The sequence below is a fragment of the Anolis sagrei genome, chromosome 1, assembly GCF_037176765.1.
Source record: "Anolis sagrei isolate rAnoSag1 chromosome 1, rAnoSag1.mat, whole genome shotgun sequence".
Lineage (NCBI taxonomy): Eukaryota > Metazoa > Chordata > Lepidosauria > Squamata > Dactyloidae > Anolis > Anolis sagrei.
The window spans coordinates 76,244,935-76,266,687 of NC_090021.1; the positions used below are offsets into that span (position 1 = coordinate 76,244,935).

At 41.7% G+C, this 21,753-nt stretch overlaps 1 protein-coding gene and 1 long non-coding RNA gene across 4 annotated transcripts in view; one reads left to right on the forward strand and one right to left on the reverse strand.

Moving 5' to 3' along the window:
- The window catches only part of PHACTR2 (phosphatase and actin regulator 2), a 99,239-nt gene that overhangs the window by 38,393 nt on the left and 39,093 nt on the right, over nt 1–21,753 (reverse strand). The gene's annotated exons all lie outside the window — the stretch shown is intronic.
- LOC137096603 (uncharacterized) lies at nt 842–8,533 on the forward strand. Its single transcript, XR_010909540.1, has 2 exons — nt 842–944; nt 6,266–8,533. It is a non-coding gene; the product is annotated as an uncharacterized lncRNA (long non-coding RNA).

Genomic DNA, 21,753 nt, shown 5'->3' on the forward strand with positions numbered 1-21,753 from the left:
GGGATATTAAGGCAGAAAGGTAAACAGAAAGGTACAGCTGTAGGTATGCAGAAAGGTTTGCATGTAGAAAAGAGAACGGATGGACTTGACCATATATGGGAGACAAAAGACAGGCCCAAGATGAGTTTTTTATAAAAGGGTGAAACATCGGTCATGAGACTTGCCAACTTTGCAAAAAGGAAATGGCCAAGGCCGAAGTTAGAACTCGCCAAAGTCAGCAGATGTTTTCAGCTGTATTTTGCATGTCAGCGTTCCAAAAAGGGGCTTGCTTATTGCGAAGCGAAACTTAAAAATATATGAGCTAATTGCTTAATATAATTAATATTGACAGCTTTCTTAACCAATGATTTAATCTTCGGGGCGGCTCTTAAAGCCGAACCCCTTTTGATGTATAAAAGAACACTACCTTTGATGGGGGCTAGGCTTTCCCCAGAGACGCCACTTGTTGTGTCCGAAAGCCTCTAGCAGCTGCTAAAAATAAACTTTGATATTCTTGCTGAACCCAGTTGGCCGTTTTTCCTGACTCATCTGCGTCCGCAATTTGAACTGAGACGGAGCATTTGGCTGAGCCTTCGAGCAATTGCTCAGGGAAAGAAAAAGCCTGCTTCATTTTTGGAGGTTCCACCGAGATTTCATTCAGACGGGCCAGAGTCGGGGGAGACGGATCTTGTTGGCAAGACGATTTTTGATCAGCATCAGGGGCGCGAGAGGCGATTGCCGTGAGCCGAGACCGAAGGGGGCCCCCGACTGATAGCCGGCTGCGACACTCCCCTCTTCTGTCAGTGCTGCTTGATCAAGGTAAATCGCAACTCTTCGGGTTCTCAAGAAATCAACTGGGAGTGGAGGAGTGATAAAGGATCCAGAAGGAGGAAAGTCCGGGGGACGAAGGTTGTTCCAACGTCTACAGAGACCCGGCAAGTATAAGTGGTCAAGTAAGACACTAGGTAACACACACACCAGCGCTGGGGGAAAGGGGGACCACTAAGTATCCCGTGGGGTAGTGGGAGGACGGGGCAGACCTTGCAGTTCCTAAAACGTGCCGTCGAGTGTCCGGGCGTCTAGGTCAAGGTTTGCTCCCCACTAGAGGCCATGGGTGGGAGGAACTCAAAGACAGTGTCTCCGCTTCAGTGTATGCTAGACAACTTTGACAAGTTTGTAGCTGCATCGAGTCAGGGAGATCCAGGAGATTTTAAGGACTACAGATTAAGGAATCTGTGCACAGGAGAATGGCCCACCTTTCCTTTTGGGTGGCCTGCAGAGGGGTCGTGGGACCTAAAGAAGATTAGGCAGGTAGAAAAATTTTGCGCTAACCATCATCCGGATCAATATATTTATATTGATGCCTGGGACAACGTGGTGACCCAAAATCCTGATTGGGTCCGAAAGTGTAAAGAAGTACAGTGTATGATGATAAGAAAAAAGGAAAAGAAAGGCAAGGTTAAAGTCCTTGCCCAGGAAGAAGAGCCGGTGGAGGGATGTAGGTACCGGGGGCCGCGATATGCAACTCCCAACGAGCCCCCGCTAGCAGCGGCTCAAGGCGCCCAGGGGCCCATGGATCAGGGACGGACATTACCATTGCCAGTAATTCCCAATGCGCCCCCACTAGCAGCAGTTCAAGGCGCCCAGAGACCAGTTGACCAGGAACGGGCAATAACACCGCCTCCATCATATGACAGCCCAGTGCCCATAGTTCTACAGCCTCCATACAGTGAAACCAATCCCTTCCGAAACCTCCGGGATGAATTAAGGGTTGCGGACACCACCACACAAACGGTGCGACGTCCCGCCCGAGAACCTAGTGATGCAAGCCCAGCCGTTACTAGAAGCAGGCAAGCTGAGCTCTCCCCTGTGGAAGGTCCGGCAGATAGCACAACGGCGAGGGAATTTCCAATAAGGGAAGTTAGTGTATTGGATCAAAATGACCAGCCTTATCAATTATATCAGGTGGTCCCATTTACCAGCAGTGACTTGCTAAATTGGAAGAGCTCTACACCTCCCTACTCCGAGCAACCCCAAGCAATGGCGACTTTACTAGAAACTATTATAGCTACCCATAATCCAACGTGGCGAGATTGCCAACAGCTCCTCCAGGTCTTGTTTACCACAGAGGAGAGAAGGCAAGTGATCAATCAAGCTACGTTACTGGCCCAAAATCAGCCGCCAGCGGGTCAAGATGCGGTTGCTTGGGGGGCAGAGCGCTTCCCCGTTGGAAAGGATCCGGGTTGGAAGGCCAACGTTGCCAACGATAGGACGACCCTAACGACCTATCAGGGGATCCTGATAGATGCTGTTAAAAGGGGACCACAAAGGCCAGCTAACATCCAAAAGATCCAAGGGGTGAGACAGGAGAAGAGTGAATCTCCCTCAGCATTTTTGGAGAGACTAGAAGAGGCATATAGGAAATACAGCCCATATAATTTAGAAGATGACAATGGGAGAAGGGCACTGCAGCAGTCTTTCATCAGCCAGGCAGCAGATGACATCCGAAGAAAAATTCAAAAACAACCGGGATTCATAGGAAAAAGTATGAATGAACTCCTAGCCATAGCAGAACAGGTGTATATGGCCAGAGATCAGAAAGAGGAAGAGAAGAAGAAGAGAGATCGTAAAGAAGGATATAAAGTATTGTTGACCATGATGGATGGAGAGACAGGAGAATCGAGAGGAAAAGGAAGGGGAAAAGGAGGAGAGCGAAAGAAGTTAGGATGGAATCAGTGTGCCAGATGCAAGAAGTATGGTCACTGGAAGGGGGAATGTACAGAGAAGGTGTCTGGAGAGGAAGGAGGCGAAGGACGAGGCAGAGGAAGAGGTAGAGGACGTGGAAGAGGCCGTGGAGGTTATACTCCGCACCAGAAGAGGGAAGCAGTAGTGGCCGCAATAGCAGAAGAAGAATGGGAGGATGTAGAGGAAGAAGAATGAACCGACCAGGCTCTCGTTTTGCTGGACCCCGGGGAGCCGATGGTCACTATAGAAGTAGGGGACCAGCAAGTTGACTTTTTAGTAGACACTGGGGCAGAACGATCAGTGGTGAACAAACTTATTGGTCCTACCAGCACAGAAGTCACCAAAGTGGTGGGGCTGTCAGGAAAAATTCAGAAATGCCCTTTTCTACAGGAACGGACATGTAATCTGGCAGGCCATAATGTGAGTCATAAATTACTATATCACCCTGATTGCCCAGTGTCATTATTAGGAAGAGACATTTTGTCAAAATTAAGAGCACAAATCCAATTTTTAGACGATGGCCAAATGGAATTGACAATACCCATGGAAGAGGAATGGAGGATATACTTAGTACAACAGGAGAAGTCTACCCCGCAGCCAAAAGTTGAATGGCCCTGGGAACAAACTCCTTTGGTGTGGGCAGAAGACAATCCTCCAGGACTGGCTAAATATGTGCCCCCAGTGGTAGTAGAGGTGAAGAAAGGAGCAGTCCCAGTCAAAAGACCACAGTACCCAGTGAGTCGGGAAGCTTCTGCAGGGATACAAGTTCACATTGACAGGTTGTTAGAACACGGAATTATTGTGCCCTGTAGTTCACCATGGAACACACCTCTGTTACCGATAAAGAAGCCAGGAACTAAGAATGAGTACCGCCCGGTGCAGGATCTTAGGGCAGTCAACCAAGCCACGGTGCTCCTCACCCCAGTAGTACCAAATCCCTACATTATGATGAGCCTAATCCCTTCGTGGACGGCGTGGTTTACAGTTTTGGACTTAAAGGATGCGTTCTTTTGCATCAGGTTAGCTCCAGTCTCCCAACCCATCTTTGCTTTCCAATGGAACACCCAGCAAGCGGGCCAAAAGACTCAATTTATGTGGACGCGCCTTCCTCAGGGCTGGCAAAATAGCCCGACCATTTTCGGCCAGGCGCTTGCTAAAGACTTAGAGGAGTTCAAGATCCCTGAATCTGAAGGAATCTGGCTCCAGTATGTAGATGATTTACTGATAGCTTGCAAGACGCAAGAGGGATGCAGGCATTACACCTTGCAGATGTTAGGAACATTGGAGGAAAAAGGCTACAAGGTGTCAAAGAAAAAGGCCCAGCTGTGTCAAAAGACTGTAAAATACCTGGGATTTGAAATAACTGAAGGACATAGATCTTTGGGAACAGAAAGAAAGGAAGTAATTTGTGCAATTCCTACACCGTCCACTAGGAGACAGGTGAGAGAGTTTTTGGGTGCAACAGGATACTGTAGACATTGGATTCCTGGGTACGCTACGTTGGCTAAACCTCTGTACCGAGCTACCCGAGGAAATAGAGAAGACCCTTTTGAATGGACTAAAGAGTGCCAGGAGGCTTTTGAGGCCCTAAAAGAAGCCTTGATGTCATCTCCGGCGCTCGGGCTCCCAGACTTGGAAAAACCGTTCGACTTGTTCGTGTCTGAAAGGGAAGGAGTGGCTATAGGGGTGCTTACCCAGACATTAGGATCATGGCAGAGACCAGTGGCTTATCTGTCAAAACAGTTAGACACGGTAGCACAGGGAATGCCGCCCTGTCTTCGTGCAGTGGCAGCAGCAGTAGATTTGATAAAAGAAGCAAGTAAATTGACCATAGGACAGCCACTGGCCGTCAAAGTACCACACCATGTAAAGGCGCTGTTAGACACCAAGGGACCGCGCTGGCTCACAAATGAGAGACTGACAAAATATGAGGGGGTGTTGTGTGATAACCCGATGGTGACCCTAGAAACTTGTGCCACCTTAAATCCGGCCACCTTGTTGCCTGCCCCAGGAGAGGAAACAGTTCACCAGTGCATTCAGGTGATGGAACAGATATATTCCAGCCGACCTGACTTAAAGGACGTACCAATGTCCAAGGCAGACATGACCCTGTTCACAGATGGCAGTAGCTTCATGGAAAACGGTGAGAGGCGTGCAGGATATGCGGTGGTACAGGGGGGGGGAGAGATTCTGGAAGCAGAGTCGCTCCCTCCGGGAACCTCCGCTCAACGGGCTGAATTGATAGCCCTCACCAGAGCACTGCAGTTGGCAAAGGGAAAACGGGTCAATGTCTACACGGACTCAAAATACGCCTTTACTACGCTCCATGCCCATGGAGCTTTGTACAAGGAGCGGGGACTCCTTACGTCGGCTGGAAAGGGCGTTAAAAATGCAGCTGAGATTGTGGCCCTCCTGGAGGCGGTCTGGGACCCGGACAAAGTGGCTGTAATGCATTGCAAAGGACACCAAAGGGGAGAAGACCCAGTGACACAGGGTAATAGATTAGCTGATTCGACCGCAAGAGAGGCAGCTAAACACCCCCACAATAAGCAGCACCTGTTGGCTGTGACGGTAATAGGAGATCCCCCATTAGAAAAGTTTACATACACAAAAGAAGAGGAGAATTGGGCTTTGGGGGAAAAAGGAGAATGGAAGGGAGAGGTCATTGTGATGCCAGATAACCGCGTTTATGTCCCTAAGGATATGGCGTGGCACATAGTCCGACATATGCACTCCAACACACACCTGGGTAAGACAGCCTTAGCTAAGCTGCTAGAACGGCAAATGTACATTGATGGACTCCATAGCCTGACAGCAGCAGCAGCACACAGATGCTGGACATGCGCCAAGAATAATCCTCGAGAAGGACCCTTAAAGCCACCAGGAATTCAACACGTAGGCAACGTCCCATTCGAGGCAATTTTGACTGATTTTACTGAGATGCCCCCGCAAAAGGGCTACAAATATTTGCTTGTTTTTGTGGACACCTACACCGGGTGGGTAGAGGCATACCCAACCCGAACTGAAAAGGCAGTAGAAGTTTCAAGAGCACTTTTAAGGGACATAATCCCCAGATTTGGAATACCATTAAAAATAGGGTCTGACAACGGTCCAGCTTATGTACACAAGGTGATTCAAGGACTGTGTCAAATATTGGGCACAAAATGGAAATTGCATTGCGCTTATAGGCCCCAGTCCTCAGCTAAAGTTGAGAGAATGAATCGGACTTTAAAGACTGCTATGTCAAAAATCTGTCAAGAGACAGGGCTGGGTTGGACTGTAATACTGCCCATGGTACTATTGAGAGTAAGGTGTACCCCTCACAAAAGAACAGGTCTGACCCCCTATGAGAGACTATATGGCAGACCACCATTAAATTTGAGGTCGATACTGGACAAAGGGGGAGACCAACATGTGATTGGAGATAAACAAACCATTCAACAAGTGCAAGCCCTGGCTGGACAGATAAAACAAATTGCACAATATACTTCAGAGTTAAATCCACCTTATCCTACCACACCTTTGCATTGTTTCTCGCCAGGTGACGAGGTGCTTGTGAAAGAGTGGAAGATTGACCCACTAGGACCTAAGTGGAGAGGGCCCTATACTGTGCTGATATCAACCCCTACTGCCATTAAAGTGAAGGAAGTTAAACCTTGGATACATTACACCCGTGCCAAGCTGGCACCCCCCATGTGGGAGATAAAAAAGGCAGATCAGAGTGACCTGAGACTCAGGATCGTCCGGCAACTCCCTGAGGGGTCAACAAGGCCATGAAGCTGACCTCTTCGGGAACAACAGATCGTCGCAGGTCAAGTATGACGCAGTGTGGCCCAACGAAAGCCCTATCTTGGAAGTGGTGGATAGAGATTATAATGGGGAGGAGGGAAAGATGCCCTAGAAAACCAATAGGAGTTCGAACGTTTTTTGGATATGTGTTGCTTATAAACATGATCACTGTGATACAGGGAAATTGGCTAAAAGAGCATGCTAGATTCATGTTTGATCAGCATGGAAAAGATGTGACACTCCTATATGAACATCCAGAAAAAGTAGGTGACTTCTCTTTCCTCCCTTCCCTAATAGCTGACCCCCAGGTGGTGCTCGGGGGGTTACAAGGAACTATTCAAAATCCCACCATATTTTCTCAAGTCCCCGATGGATTAAAACACATTAAATTTAGGCGAATAAGATATACTGCCACCACGAGGGGAATGTGTTTTTGTTGTGCAAACAAGGGTACATGGAATCAAAAATGGAAAGGCTGGGAGCACAGAAAAGCCTTCCTAACAAGGTTGACAAATTACACTCACTGTCAGGACAAGTTTTATTTGTATGGAACCTATAACTCCACATATGTTAACAAACAAAATCTGGCCGACACGGACTGGAAAGAACTGTACCCTGAATACCCACTGTTTGAGTCAAATTACACATCCCTGAGAAATGGAGGCAGTATTTGTTCAGGATGGCATATTAGAGATCCCAATATGTGGTTTTTCTTTGATAAATGGGCAACCAATTTTCATCCAGGAAAAAACCAGTGTGTTGGGGTAGGATACCTGACATTCCCTGTACGAGTCCTTAAACACCCTAGGAGGCTTCAGAGATCTTTAGAAGCCATAACACCCCTAGGACCTGAGTGCTCAGACGAAGTGATTATGGACTCACAACTGTCCGAAACTGAAGGCTCAAGGATAGGAGGAGGATTAATAACAGGGCTCCTAACTCTCGGGTCCTATCCTGGAATAATGGCCCAAGAAAACAGAAAGAGTATTATGGGACTCACATGTAGATTAGAGAAAAGCATAAATGCCACAGGAAAAATAGTTAGACAATTACAATCAGAAATTGAAGAACTAAGCCAAATGGCAATGCAACACAAGCTAGCCCTGGATTATTTGCTGGCAACAAAAGGAGGATTCTGTTCTATAATAAAGGGCCAGTGCGTAGTCCAATTTCATAATCTGAACCAAACAATTGAAGATGATTTGGAAAAATTGCAAGAGTTAATAAATCATAACGTAAAGGAAGATAGATGGCAACCTTTCTCATGGTTAACGTCTCTGCTTCCTTCAGCATCATGGCTTAGAGAAATAATACTTGTGATTATGCTATGCGGTTTTGTCTTTTTGTTGCTAATGTGCTGTTTTCCAATTTTGCTTCAAGTTTGCCAGAGATATATGCATCAGGCAGCTTCGGTAGAAAAGATAGCTCTCATTAAAGGGCATAATTGGAGAGATCCGTAATATCTAACCCTTGCTGATTTGCTCTCGCTTTTGTAAATCGCTTCGCAAAACAAAAACATGAGGGAATAAGGCAGAAAGGTAAACAGAAAGGTACAGCTGTAGGTATGCAGAAAGGTTTGCATGTAGAAAAGAGAACGGATGGACTTGACCATATATGGGAGACAAAAGACAGGCCCAAGATGAGTTTTTTATAAAAGGGTGAAACATCGGTCATGAGACTTGCCAACTTTGCAAAAAGGAAATGGCCAAGGCCGAAGTTAGAACTCGCCAAAGTCAGCAGATGTTTTCAGCTGTATTTTGCATGTCAGCGTTCCAAAAAGGGGCTTGCTTATTGCGAAGCGAAACTTAAAAATATATGAGCTAATTGCTTAATATAATTAATATTGACAGCTTTCTTAACCAATGATTTAATCTTCGGGGCGGCTCTTAAAGCCGAACCCCTTTTGATGTATAAAAGAACACTACCTTTGATGGGGGCTAGGCTTTCCCCAGAGACGCCACTTGTTGTGTCCGAAAGCCTCTAGCAGCTGCTAAAAATAAACTTTGATATTCTTGCTGAACCCAGTTGGCCGTTTTTCCTGACTCATCTGCGTCCGCAATTTGAACTGAGACGGAGCATTTGGCTGAGCCTTCGAGCAATTGCTCAGGGAAAGAAAAAGCCTGCTTCATTTTAAATAAACATAATAACTTTATGAATTTTCATTTCTATGGAGGAAGGTCTGTGACCCAAATCCAAAATTAAGGCACAACTTAATTGCATTGAATCAATGAAGACTTAGTGAGTAAGCACTTATCTAAGTTCCACTGATTCAATGGGTCTTTTCTAGTTGGTACTAATGAATGGATTTGGGCCCAATACTCTCAAGTATAATAAACTTCAAGATCTTAATATAGGGTTGGCTGTTTTCATAATTTAGGACTTAGATTACTACAGTATTTTTAGAGCAAATGGAACACCCATTCAGATTTATAGTGTTTTTGTCACTTAACTGGTTGTTGCTGTAACTAACCAGTCATTAGCCTTACTGTTAGTCAACTCATCAATAACAATGGGCTGTATCTAAAGGTAGTTTTGTATTAATGAAAGATGGACTATTCAGTTTCTTCTGTCTACCTCCTGTAGCCTCCCTCCAAACATCCTCAAAATATTAGATTTGAAGATGAATGACAAGTTTGAAAACAATTGTTAACAAAGATACCAAGTTCAACAAACTGTCCAACATTTATAATTTATAAATTTTCAATTGTATGTTATATTTATTTCTGCAAAAGTTATTTAAACAATAATTTTGGCAGAAGTTTTTCTCTTTGTCAAATCCAGTGGTGGTTCCTTTGGTATAGGGCAGAGGAACCGAAACTAGTCACCGGCAGTTTTTATTAGGCATCACATTTCACTCATGGAAAACAGCTGTTTCATTTAATGTTTCAAGTTCTCTACTAAAAAAGGAGAATGAAAAGGTGAGAGAGACAGAAACTACTCTACAGGCAAACTCAGTATTGTCTTCCATCTCACTTCTTTGCTGAATCTAAACTGTTAATACAGTGAAAATCTAATACTGGAGAAGGTAAAGAAGTCCAGCTATATTTTAAAAGGCTGAAAAAACAAAGGACTATCACTATAACCCCACCAAATCAGCCATAATAATCATTCTTGCATTGACATCATAAACTGTAATCACAGATATCAAGATTATACAAAAAGGCTTACATTATAGAGATTTAAAGACATGATTTAGGTTTATAATTTTTTTAATGGGCTGTAGCCAAACAACTACGCACACCCCTCCCCCCACCCTTTCCTCTCTATCCCAGCTGTCAGTACATCTCAGTCCCACTCAACTTTCTCCATGCTTCAGAAACTGCAAAAGTGTTATGGTGGCTTTCTTTCAATCTCTGATATATTACTGGTATTTTTGTTTTTGCTTTGTTGCTGCTGCTGTTGCTGCTGTTAATATGATAAAGCCCCACTTCCACGTGGAACTCATAGTGGATTGTAATTTAAAAGAACAAAACAATAAAATAATACAAAAAGTAAATAGATATATATATTAAAATAGTAAAAAAAAATGACCCCCAAAACCTGGGTCAACTTATGCATGGGCCAGGTAAGGACAGTACATTAACTTATATATCAAACTATCTGCATCTCTGACTATAGTGGTGAAAGGAGAGAACTTTATCCTGGGAGACCCTAAAAGAAACACAAAGACCCTCTACTTTCTCTGCTAGGAAACTGTTTCTGTTTTTTTTAATGTCTGGGTGGGGAAATGGTGGCTCTCCGACACTTCCTTCTAAGGAATGCAAGAAAGTAGAGAGGGTCAGTCCATTTATTTATTTATTTATTTATTTACTTACTTACTTACTTACTATATTTGTATACCACCCTTCTCAGCCCTTAGGCGACTCAGGGTGGTTTTAGGTTCTCCCAGGTCAGGCTACATACTTAACCTTTGCCACTTTACTCAGAGAAAGGAACTCCCACAGTGGCCAAAGAAATGCCCATGGAAAGTTCACAGGAAACAGAACCTTCCAACACGGTTCTCCAGAAATCGGCACACAATAGGTGTTCTGCTTCTGGGACCATACTTTGAGACTCTGGAACTGTTTTGAAGATAAGGCGGGGGTGGGGGAGTAAACATTGGCAGGAAGATTGTTATTCGTTTTTACTAAATTGCCAATATTTGCAAGGGGAGGGCAAATTACACTCTCCATTACAATTCTAACCACAAACAGACTCATTCCTGATAGGAATAAAAACAATAATCTCTGTCTTCATATTTCTTCACACTACATCATTTCGTACATCTCTGATTGCTAATTCCAACTATGTAGAAGTCTTGGTGGCTCACTTTTCCCTGGTTATTTCAGAGACGGGCCAGCCACCTCAGCCCAGTCTGCCTCCCACTCCCATTATGATTAGGATGGTTCACAAAATCACAACAATAAGCTCATTGATCAAGGGTTGGTTGATACTTGGATCCAAGTCCCACATGTGTTGAGATAACCCTATTCACCAATAAGGTTGTGATCTTCTTTCCCCATGTATATTGTATGTGTTGGTGTTTTTGTGGAGTGGACTTGCTCCTGAACATGCAAATTGTCGGATATTGTGGAGCTAAACATGGAAACAGAGGATTTGGGATCATGTTATTCCCTCTTGTGTATTGTACAATTAAAATAATAGAATTATAGAATCTTAGATTTGGAATGTAGTTTAACCATGTACCATTCAGATATATACAACTAAAGCACCCATTAAAGATGTCCATCCAACCTCTATTTAAAGACCTCAAAAGAAATATGTTCCACTGTCACTATTACAATAAAGAAGTTCTTCCTAATGCTTATGTGGAATCTCTTTTCATGTAATTTGAATCCACTGGTTCTGGTTCTAACCTCTGGACCAGTAGAAAACAATCTACCCCCATCTTCTATATGATGCTCCTTCAAATAATTAAAGATGGCTACACAGAAGATGAAAGAAAGCACACGTTTATCTGGCCTTTTGTATTTCATTGGATTAAGAACAAAAGTAGATGTTAAACTTTCATTTCTGTAGAGAATGAGAGAGAAGGGAGAGAAAGAAAGAAAAAGTTTGAATGGCACTCAGTCTATTATGTACACTTTATTGTAATTTCAGCAGCTAAGGAGCAGACAACTGTGATTTTCCAGATGGTTTGGGCTAGCAAATTCCATAATCCCCTATCACTTACTATGTAGCTGGTTAGAGACGATGTAAGGTGTAAACTAAAATAATCTTATGGGCCCCATATGTACAGTTGTTTAATGGAAGTGTTTCTTTAAATAGGGTCGAGGAGGATATTAAGCAAGTAAACCAAATCTTCCAACAAAGATCCCAGCCTTTGCACATGTGTCTCCCCAGTTCAACTTTAGACACTCCAAATTTCAAGATCAGCCTCTTCACATGGATATTTTATAAAACATTATCACCCCTAATACACATAAGTTACTTAATTTGATATTTTGGATTGGTATTATATGGCAAGATAATCATGATATAAAAATAATTATACCATCAGCTGATTTATTTTGTTAGTTACTCAGTTATTACTGACTTATTGTGACACCCATTTTAATCAATGAGAGTTGAGGAGCTTACATCTTATTTTCGAGACTGGTTGTTTTTTATTCTTGTGTATATCCTCCCTTTAGACTTTGCATTTCTAGGCACAAAGATTACTGTAGACATGGATTGCAGCAAGGAAATCAGAAGATGTTTACTTCTTGGGAAGAGAGCAATGACCAATCCTGATAAAATAGTGAAGAGTAGAGACATCACACTGGCAACGAAGATCCGCATAGTTAAAGTAATGGTATTCCCTGTAGGAACCTATGAATGTGAGAGCTGGACCATAAGGAAGCTGAGCGGAGGAAGACAGATGCTTTTGAACTGTGGTGTTGGAGGAAAATTCTGAGAGTGCCTTGGACTGCAAGAAGATCCAACCAGTCCATACTCCAGGAAATGATGCCCGACTACTCACTGGAGGAAAGGATATTAGAGGCAAAGTACTTTGGCCACGTAATGAGAAGACAGGAAAGCTTGGAGAAGACAATGATGCTGGGGAAAATGGAAGGAAAAAGGAAGAGGGGCAGACCAAGGACAAGATTGATGGATGTTATCCTTGAAGTGACTGGCTTGACCTTGAAGGAGACTTCAAGGTCAAGTCAGGGGTTGCGACAGCTGACAGGGAGCTTTGATGACGTGGGCTGATCCATGAGGTAACAAAGAGTCAGAAGTGACTCAACGACTAAACAACAACAAGCCATTAAATTTGTCAATGCATTATAATTTGGAATCCCTTGGCATAAGCATGATTTTATTATTCTTCCTGCAGCTCTTTGCATGGTTTGAGTACACTCCAGAAAACAGTGTGGACAGTGAACACGGGAGGAAACTGGCAAAAATTGAGCCTTTTCTTCTGTGGGATCCTCACCCTGAATTAAAATCTTTCTGTGGATGAAAGGAGCCCTTTCATTTGCAGAAAGTAAAATCTTTTTTTAATTTCCAGGCTTGCCAATCAGGAATAGAATAAGCCTGCATTTAATGAAGGACAATGCATACTTTAAGTGAAAGGCTAACTGTAGGAAAATGTTCTTTTAAAAAATAAACCCCAACCTTGTTTTTACCCTTTTTGATGTGTCAGCCACTACCAATTGATTTCCAGCCAGGGAATACCATGTGACAGAACAAAATTAGGTCCCAAGGTCTTTGGGAACGCTATTCAGAACCAAAGCAAACCCACAAAAATCTCTTATAAGTTTTTTTTTCATTTTTCACAGGGTTTCATTTGCCTTAGCTTTGATGTTTTAGGTTGCTTTGCTGTACTAGACAAAGCGCTGTCCACAAGTCTATCTAAGTCAACAAGCTGTGAGTGACTTGAAGAAGCAGTACTGAATTTATGCATGTGCACAGACAAACATTGAATCATACAATAATAAAGCTGGAAGAGTCCGCATGGGCCATCTAGTCCAACCCTCTGCCATGCAGGAAAAGCACAATCAAAGCAGCCTCGACAGATGGCCATCCAGCCTCTGTTTAAAAGCCTCCAAGGGAAGAGCTTCCACCACATTACGAGGCAAAGAGTTCCACTGCTGAACAGCTCTTACAGTCAAGAAGTTCTTCCTAATGTTCAGGTGGAATCTCTTTTTCTGTAATTTGAACCCATTGCTCCAAGTCTTAGTTTCCAGAGCAGCAGAAAACAAGCCTGCACCCTCTTCCTTATGACAACCTTTCACATATTTATACATGGCTATCATGTCTCCTTTCAATCTTCTCTTCTGCAGGCTAAGCAAACCCAGCTCTTTAAGATGCTCCTCACAGGGATTCATGGTTTCCAGACCTTTGATCCTTTATTCACACTCCTCTGGACACCTTCCAACTTGTCAATATCTCTTTTGAACTGTGGTGCCCAGAATTGGACACAGAATTCCAGGTGAGGTCTAACCAAAGCCGAATAGGGAGGCACCATGAATTCCCTTGATGTAGACAGAAACTATACTCCTTTTGATGCAACCCAAAATCCCATTGGCTTTTAAGCTGCTGCATCACATATACATATACATATACATATACATATGAGACTGTTAACATTCCAGGTGCAAAATCTCAAAGCACATCAGATGCTGTTCCACAAGATCCTCTAACCTTGAAGGTTCATCTCTCCATAAATCATTCATCCAGTATTAGTAATGCAACATTTTTTATTTATGAGCTAATTTTTTTGTTTTGTTTTTTAAAAGTTCCACGAGTTTGTTGTTTTTTTCATTGTGTGTAAAAAAAAATTAGTGACTAATAAGCCTATTTCTAGCTCTGGTCAAAGATGATAAAAGATGCTGGGTGGGATGATATGCACTTGACATCAAAATTAATGGTTGTGTTGCATTCTTGCATTCTGAAACAAGTTCAATGCCTTCATAATAATTTAATGCAGTATTAAGGAACATTTTTCACAGATAAAAGAATGTATATAAATTGATGCACTGGGAGAAGAAGATCACAAAAAAAAAAAAAGCCTAGATACATGCTATTTCACCTAGCATTTAAAAGATTAAATTTTGACTAGAATACAGGCAGCCACAAAGTTCATTCACATGGGGGGAAAGGGGGTGACTAAAAACACACACACAAATTGTCTTGAAGCTTACATTTATCAACACCATACAATGGAATTATGATTCATGAAGGCCCTTGCAGATTGAACAGGTTGTAGACCTGTTCACAGTCTTCCACCCAAACAGGCATTTCCTAAATCGATGCTCCCAATCAAAAGACACGAAGACACTATTCTAGCTTCCCTTATTAAGAGATTTGTATAGTGAGAAAAAAAGATAGAAGTATAGGAAAGGATGGAATTAGAGGATGAAGATTATGTTGTCCGCAACACACAAGCACACACGAGACTTTGTGTATGAGGTATCACAATTGCCCAATAAAAGCCACATCTGGAAATATCCTGGGGTTTTCCCCAATGACTCGAAAGCTGCTGTTTTTGTATATAAATGCTTTATAGATAAATTTTACGCTGGCATTTTCCCCTTTTCAGCTCCAGGAAGTGTGCTACTGAACAACACAATGTGAAGCTTATGACCACTTACCTTGTTTCTCTTCACACAGAGTAACAAAATGTATACTTGTATATATACTTTAAAAATAAAACAAGCATACAAAGGTTGCTCTGTAGACAATGTTTTTTTTCAGCCCTTTTAGAAACCAAGTTCATTTTAAAACTTCACCCACGCCTTCTTTCAGTACATTCCCACTTTAAATCACTTTCAGTACAGAATTAAAATAAAAGTCATGAATTTCACAGTTAACAACCCCATGATGGTCTCCTTCACAAAAGCATGTGTTTTAGAAATAAATGGAGGGGAAAGTGGTTATTTTTATCTGGTACAGTTTGAAATTGCTACCAAATAAATAACATTGCCTTTCTTAAGCATGGTGACATTTTTCAACATGTAAAGGCTTAATGAAAGCTTAGTCACCAGAATTTTGCACAACATAGTTTTTCTAAAGCTGTTCCTGTTCCAGCACAACAGGAACTGCTTCTGCATTTTTAAGCTTTCACCTCACCCAGGCTGAATAATATCCCTTACCTGAAAATCTGAAGTGCCCCAAAACTATCCACATGGGTGGCTGAGATGATGTGTGGATGAACAGAAGTTGTAGGAGGCTCTCGAGCTTCCCCAAATTCTGGATTATCCACCCATTTCAGGCACATGTAATCAACTGTGCTTCCTGTTTGCAAAGCAGTAAAATTCACTACCCACCATACCTCTTTAACTAGAATAAAGGACTATACACGTCAGACCCGTAGCCAGGATTTCGATTCGGGGGGGGGGGGGGCTGAGTCCGAGTGAAAGAGGGTCTACCCTAGCAAACCTTTTGTATCGTTACCCCAATACCCCCATGCATATGGGATATATTGAGTAGGGTGATCAGATCATGATATGAATAAACATAACAGTTTAAATAATGCACCAGTAAGGCCTTTTCGCGAACCACCATGATAATTTCAGGGAGGGGGGGGCTGAAGCCCCCCAAGCCCCCCCCCCCCCCCCGGCTACATGCCTGATACACGCCATGTCTCAATATTATGGAATCCTGGGATTTGTAGTTTGGTGAACACAATGAGGCTCACAGAACTGTTTAAAAACAGGTGCTTCAGTCCGGTATAGCAAATACATTATTGGAGTCATGGGTAAGTCAAAAACAGCAAGAGATAAACATCCTTTCCTGACTGCCTTTTTCTTTCTTTCTTTCTTTCTTTCTTTCTTTTTTTCCCCTTTTTTTGGCCTGTAAATCAGTTTACTAACACCACTCTTTGTTTGGTTGGGAAGCAATAGCCAGGATGCCTGTGCTTGTCACTGATGTTGTTCCATCTACAGAATAGGCCACTGTCTTGTTGAACAAGCATCTCCACCTTTCCCGATGACTCAAAAGCTTGGAAGGACATTGCATAAGAAAGTTGTCAGTGGTCCTTCCGTACTCTTCCTGGGCAAGGTCACAAAAGTGTCTTTGAACTTAAGAAAGAGCAGGAGGTTCCTGTCTGTGTAGCAACACTGGCAGGTGATGCTGTCACACTGTCATTTGGCTTATATAAGCAGAGAGAAGATGCAGAGAACAAACAAAAACCAGTAAAACCTAGATTATCAATAACTCAGCCAGGCACAAGATTGCTGCACCCTCTTTGGAGGCTATGCTTTTTTGGCTTTATGATGATAACATAAATTGGAAAAAGATGTTTCCTATATTTCTCAACTCAACAAGCTTTACTTATACCATAAGTAAAGTGATCTTTCAAAAATCCTGGTATCTCTTGAATAGGTTTTTTAGAAAACACCATATGTTACAAGTTAAAACATGTAGGAGTGTGTCAGAACTCAAAAGTGAGGAAAAACAATGTTTTTGCACCCAACAAGTCCTTCTTACACATACAGGGAGACCTGGCAATTAAAGGTACAATCAAAGCTGGATGTTATATTAGCAGAGTCAAGCTGGTCACTTGTTCTTTATACTTCCAGCTTAGCTAAAGCAATGCTGATTATCAACAAATTCCAACCATCTCACCAATAGCTGGTATTGGCTACAGATGTTTATGTTAGTTGAAGCTGAAACCCTGAGAGTCCATATTGCATAGAAATGTTCTAGCAACATTCTATACTATGAATCCATTTTGTTCTATACTGATGCCAAAAATTGTAACAAGTAATAATACAAATAGAGTACAACCCTGATATCCAGGAATATGCAATCCAAGACCCCACCATGGGTACCTGAAACTTTAGATAACAGTGAGCCAAAATTTTTGACTACATATGGGTTCAAAGCCTATCATAGAATCTCACAGAGGGCTTAGAGAGGCCCACAAACTCTTTGGAGGGGAATAGTCTTAGGAATGTGGGTAAATGAAACCATGGGTACTGAATATATTGCATCTCATAAAGGGTCAAACCAATACATTAATCAAATACGTTTTTTTAAAAAAAAAATGCTATTATTGTTTCTTATCAAAATCTGATTCTGTCTTAATTTATCAGTCACAATGGTAAACTATATAGTCTTACTACTTACTGAGTAGTTCTCACTGTTTACATCGGGTATGGGAAAGTGCAGGAGACACAGCATCCAGTATAATCTCTCTATCACTGCATATTGTGCCAAAATTGAAGCAAGTGAAATCACACCAGAAATGGCTATAATTCTATTTCTTGTTCTGCAAAATGGGCATATGTATGAATATATGAAATTTCCGGAAGGGCTACTTTGTCTTTTTGCTAGACAAAAATCAGTTCAGGGGAAGCGGCTTGAGATAAAGGCTTGGGAGCCATGAAAATAGCTGTGTGTGTGTGTGTGTGTGTGTGTCAGGAATTCCCAGGAGTGCACTTTGCTCATCTCTGCTTCGTATTTACTTAAGTCCAAAGTACACATAACATGAAACAGAATAATATTTTGCATACTTATGGCAGCAGCAAAGGAGGCTGAGCAGAACTACAGAGGCACCAGCTTCAGTACAGCTCACATTGCCAAGCAATATGGTATCCCGTTGTCCCATCTGCTCTTCCCTCTCCTGCTGACAGCTACACACACCTCTCCAACGGCTTGCAGCTTTTTGTAGTTTCTTCTGCAAACTGATTTCAGCCCCTCTGTATGAACCACTGGTGCTCTCTTAAGCCTTGTTGCTGAGAAATTCCCTTTTCTAAAATTTAGTTGTGGCTGTGTGGGCTTTCCAGCTAATTTTCCATGCATGTTGAAACTCACTGTGCTGCAGCCTCTGCTTTTAATAATATCAGATAAATTTACAGCTTTGTTGTGAATAAAGGTTACAACATTTGGGGCATTTTATCTTACACAGAAGGTGACTAAGGAGAAATATGGGGTAAAATTAGACACAGTGTGAAGGAACTGAGTGATGAGACATTCTCCCACACTTTCATAAAACAAGAATCAAGGGCCATTCAATTACGTCTAATGATGGGAGATTAAGAACAGGCAAAAGGAAATTCTCCTCCTCCTCAAAGTCCTAGTTAAATCACATAACTCACTACCACAAAATAAAGTAAAGGTCACAAATCTGATCAGCTTTAACATAGATGAATTCTTGAAAAACCCATCTATCAATGGCTATTATGCAGACAGCAACATATTACTCCTAAAATCAGAGGCAGTGTGCTTTTGAATACCAGATAATGGGATATAAGAGTCATAGAGAACTATTGTGCTCACATCCTGTTAATGGTCTTCAAAAAGGCGGGCATTTAGCAACTGTGGAGAGAGGATGTTACATTAAATAGACCAGTGGTTCTCGACCTGTGGGTCCCCAGGTGTTTTGGCCTACAACTTCTAGAAATCCCAGCCAGCTTACCAGCTGTTATGGTTCCTGGGAGTTGAAGGCCAAAACATCTGGGGACCCACAGGTTGGGAACCACTGAAAAAGACCTTCAAAATGATCAAGCTCTTACTTCACATCTGGTCTCTGGACCAAGCTCTGAACATCATTGTGCTGATATAGTTAGTACACTGGGTCACAGTAAGAGAGAACTTGGTTTTAGTTCTTGCTCAGATGAACTTTACTGCTTGACTCTGGGCACTTCTCCTCCTGTCTAATGTACTTCACTTGCCAGGATAAGATGGAATAGTTTCTTCTATATATAATAGTCTAATCGCCTTCAAGGAAGGCCAGCAGTGAAATATAGTAAATAAATAAATGGCAAATAAAGAGCATTAAATCACTCTTTTCAGAGTAATTTCCAATACTCAGGCACAATATTTATGAAATATTGTCTTTTTCACTTTTGTAGCCATAATTTATATTTATCCAGGTAATGAATATTAGTAAAACCAACTCATATATCACAGTGTCTGTTAAAGAGGGATTGATTTCTTTTATTCATCTTAAAATCTATCCAGACTTTTTGAGATTGGCAGTAGATATACTGACTTCTGTCATGCTTACCCATCTCTGGGGTATGTTAAAAAGTTATAGATGAAAATTTGAAATACTGAAATACTGAAATTTGAATTTTCTTTCTCTGAAAGAAAATCTGCAACAAATCAAACAACTAATGTCCTTTCCTTACATGTTAACTATTTGTTTATTTACAATATTGTTACATTCTGTCCTATAATGAAGTTCTCCAGATGGATCACAACAAGAGTATTTAACATTCAACAACAAAGCAACAAAAGTATAAATGCAGCATAAAAACACACATAAGTAATAAAAACAGCCAAGAATAAGGCTGATTGCAAGGTCAGAGAAAAGCAAGAGTCTTTTACCTAGCAAACATCTGATGAGCCTATGAGTAGAGAGAAATATATGCTCAAATTACCACAGCTGAAAAGTTCTTTCTCCCATAACCACAATTCACTTCATCGGAACATCTGGAGAAGGGCTTCCAAAGAAAATTAGATGCCCTGGAAAGATACATATAAAGGGCAAAGACAGACCTTCAATTGGATCTGGGAAGAGAATCCGTGAAGAAAACAAACAAACAAACAAACAAAATTCACATCCTAATGATAAGTCCCATAGCTGTAAGCTGATGTAAATGAACTTTTAAGGTTATTTTCAAAAACAGTCCCACATACATTACTCTGCAACAATTCAAAATAGGGCATATCAAACCAAGAGAAGACTCTCCCTATCAAAGTAAGGTGGTGGCCAACAGAGCACATGAATTTGATAAAAGTGTCCAGAATCACAGACAAAAGTAGGAACCCTCTGAGTGAATCTGAACCTTCAAGCAGGAAAACCACATATCCAGGAAAACAAATCATCTGTTAACAATGGCTTTGCATTGTTTGGAATGAGGTCCAAATTATTGGCTGTGTCCAGCTCTTTGCCATTTCCAAAAGAGACTGAGTGGCACTCCTACCATCTCACCTCTATGAGAAGAAGAAACAATTTGGATATCATTCACATATGGAGGACATTTTCACTTCAGATCTAGAGATTTCCTCAGTAATTTTAAAAAACCTTCAAGGAAATTAAATTCTGAGAAGCTGAAAAGTATAAATGTAAGGGTTTTTTTTTCAAAACAGAAATATCTCAACACCTCATTCATATGTGATCTGTAAACTAATGGTAAGCAGTTCCCTGACACCCAATTCAAGAGAATCTTTCTAGAAGGGTAACTTGGTAGGGATAGTAAAAAGGATTTTTATTTGTGAATTTAAGTTTGCAAATACTGTATTCTTTCTCTGCCTTCCATAGACTCTGGCTTTTTGATCCTGTTGTTTGCAACCCCAGTCATCCCTACTGAGCACAATCATTAACGAGGATATACTTTGTTTCTCCCAAGTGTTGAGAAACCCCAATAAAGAGAATCCTGAAGGAAACAAGATTATTTGTTGTAGGATATCTGCAAAATTCAACACATGAGATTTTGTATACAAAAAAACTAGTATTCTTCTGCACCAAAAATATATTTTTCTGTTAATAAATAAGTTTCCAGCACAGAAGCCCTACATTTTCCCAACCCCTTCCCCTTTTTACACAGAGTAAATCCTGATTTGTGTAAATGTTTCAAAAACTGTACAATTTTAAAGAAGGCCCCAGAAGAGAGGGAGATGTGTGACTTATTTATTCCTGATGGTGAGAGAGACTAGAGATTATTTCCCCAATCTTCATTGCTAAAGACTACTGAAAGGCCTGGAAAAATCAACAGAATTATATTCCCCCTTTTCTCTTTTGGTGAAGACTGTTCAAAAAGGCAACAAAGCGGTTCTCATGTATGTTGAGTTTGAAAAACAGGTCTATAGCCAAGACATATCTCAAGGCCATATCTCAATGATTTCAAAGTAATTACTCATTACCAGGCCCATAGCCAGGATTTTGATTGGGGGGGGGGGGCTGAGTTTGATTTGGGGGGGGGGGGCTGAGGATCTACCCTAGCAAACCTTTTGTATCATTATCCAATATTGAGCATGGTGATCAGATCATGATATGAATAAACATAACAGTTTAAATAATGTACCAGTAAGGCCTTCTCGCAGACCACCCTGAGAATTTGGGGGGGGACCTGAAGCCCCTCAAGTCCCCATCCTCGGCTACATGCCAGCTCATTACTGATATAAAACCATATGGAGGTACCAAGATCACTTGGCTCTGTGCTACTCATAAGCAAATTATGACATATTTCTCCACTCTAAATAGTATTTCTGCTTTACAAAAACAGTAGATTGCCTTTATAGTCTATGTGCGAATAATTGTCAGTGAAATGGTTACCCGGTCAACGCAAGACCAGCTTCCTTTGT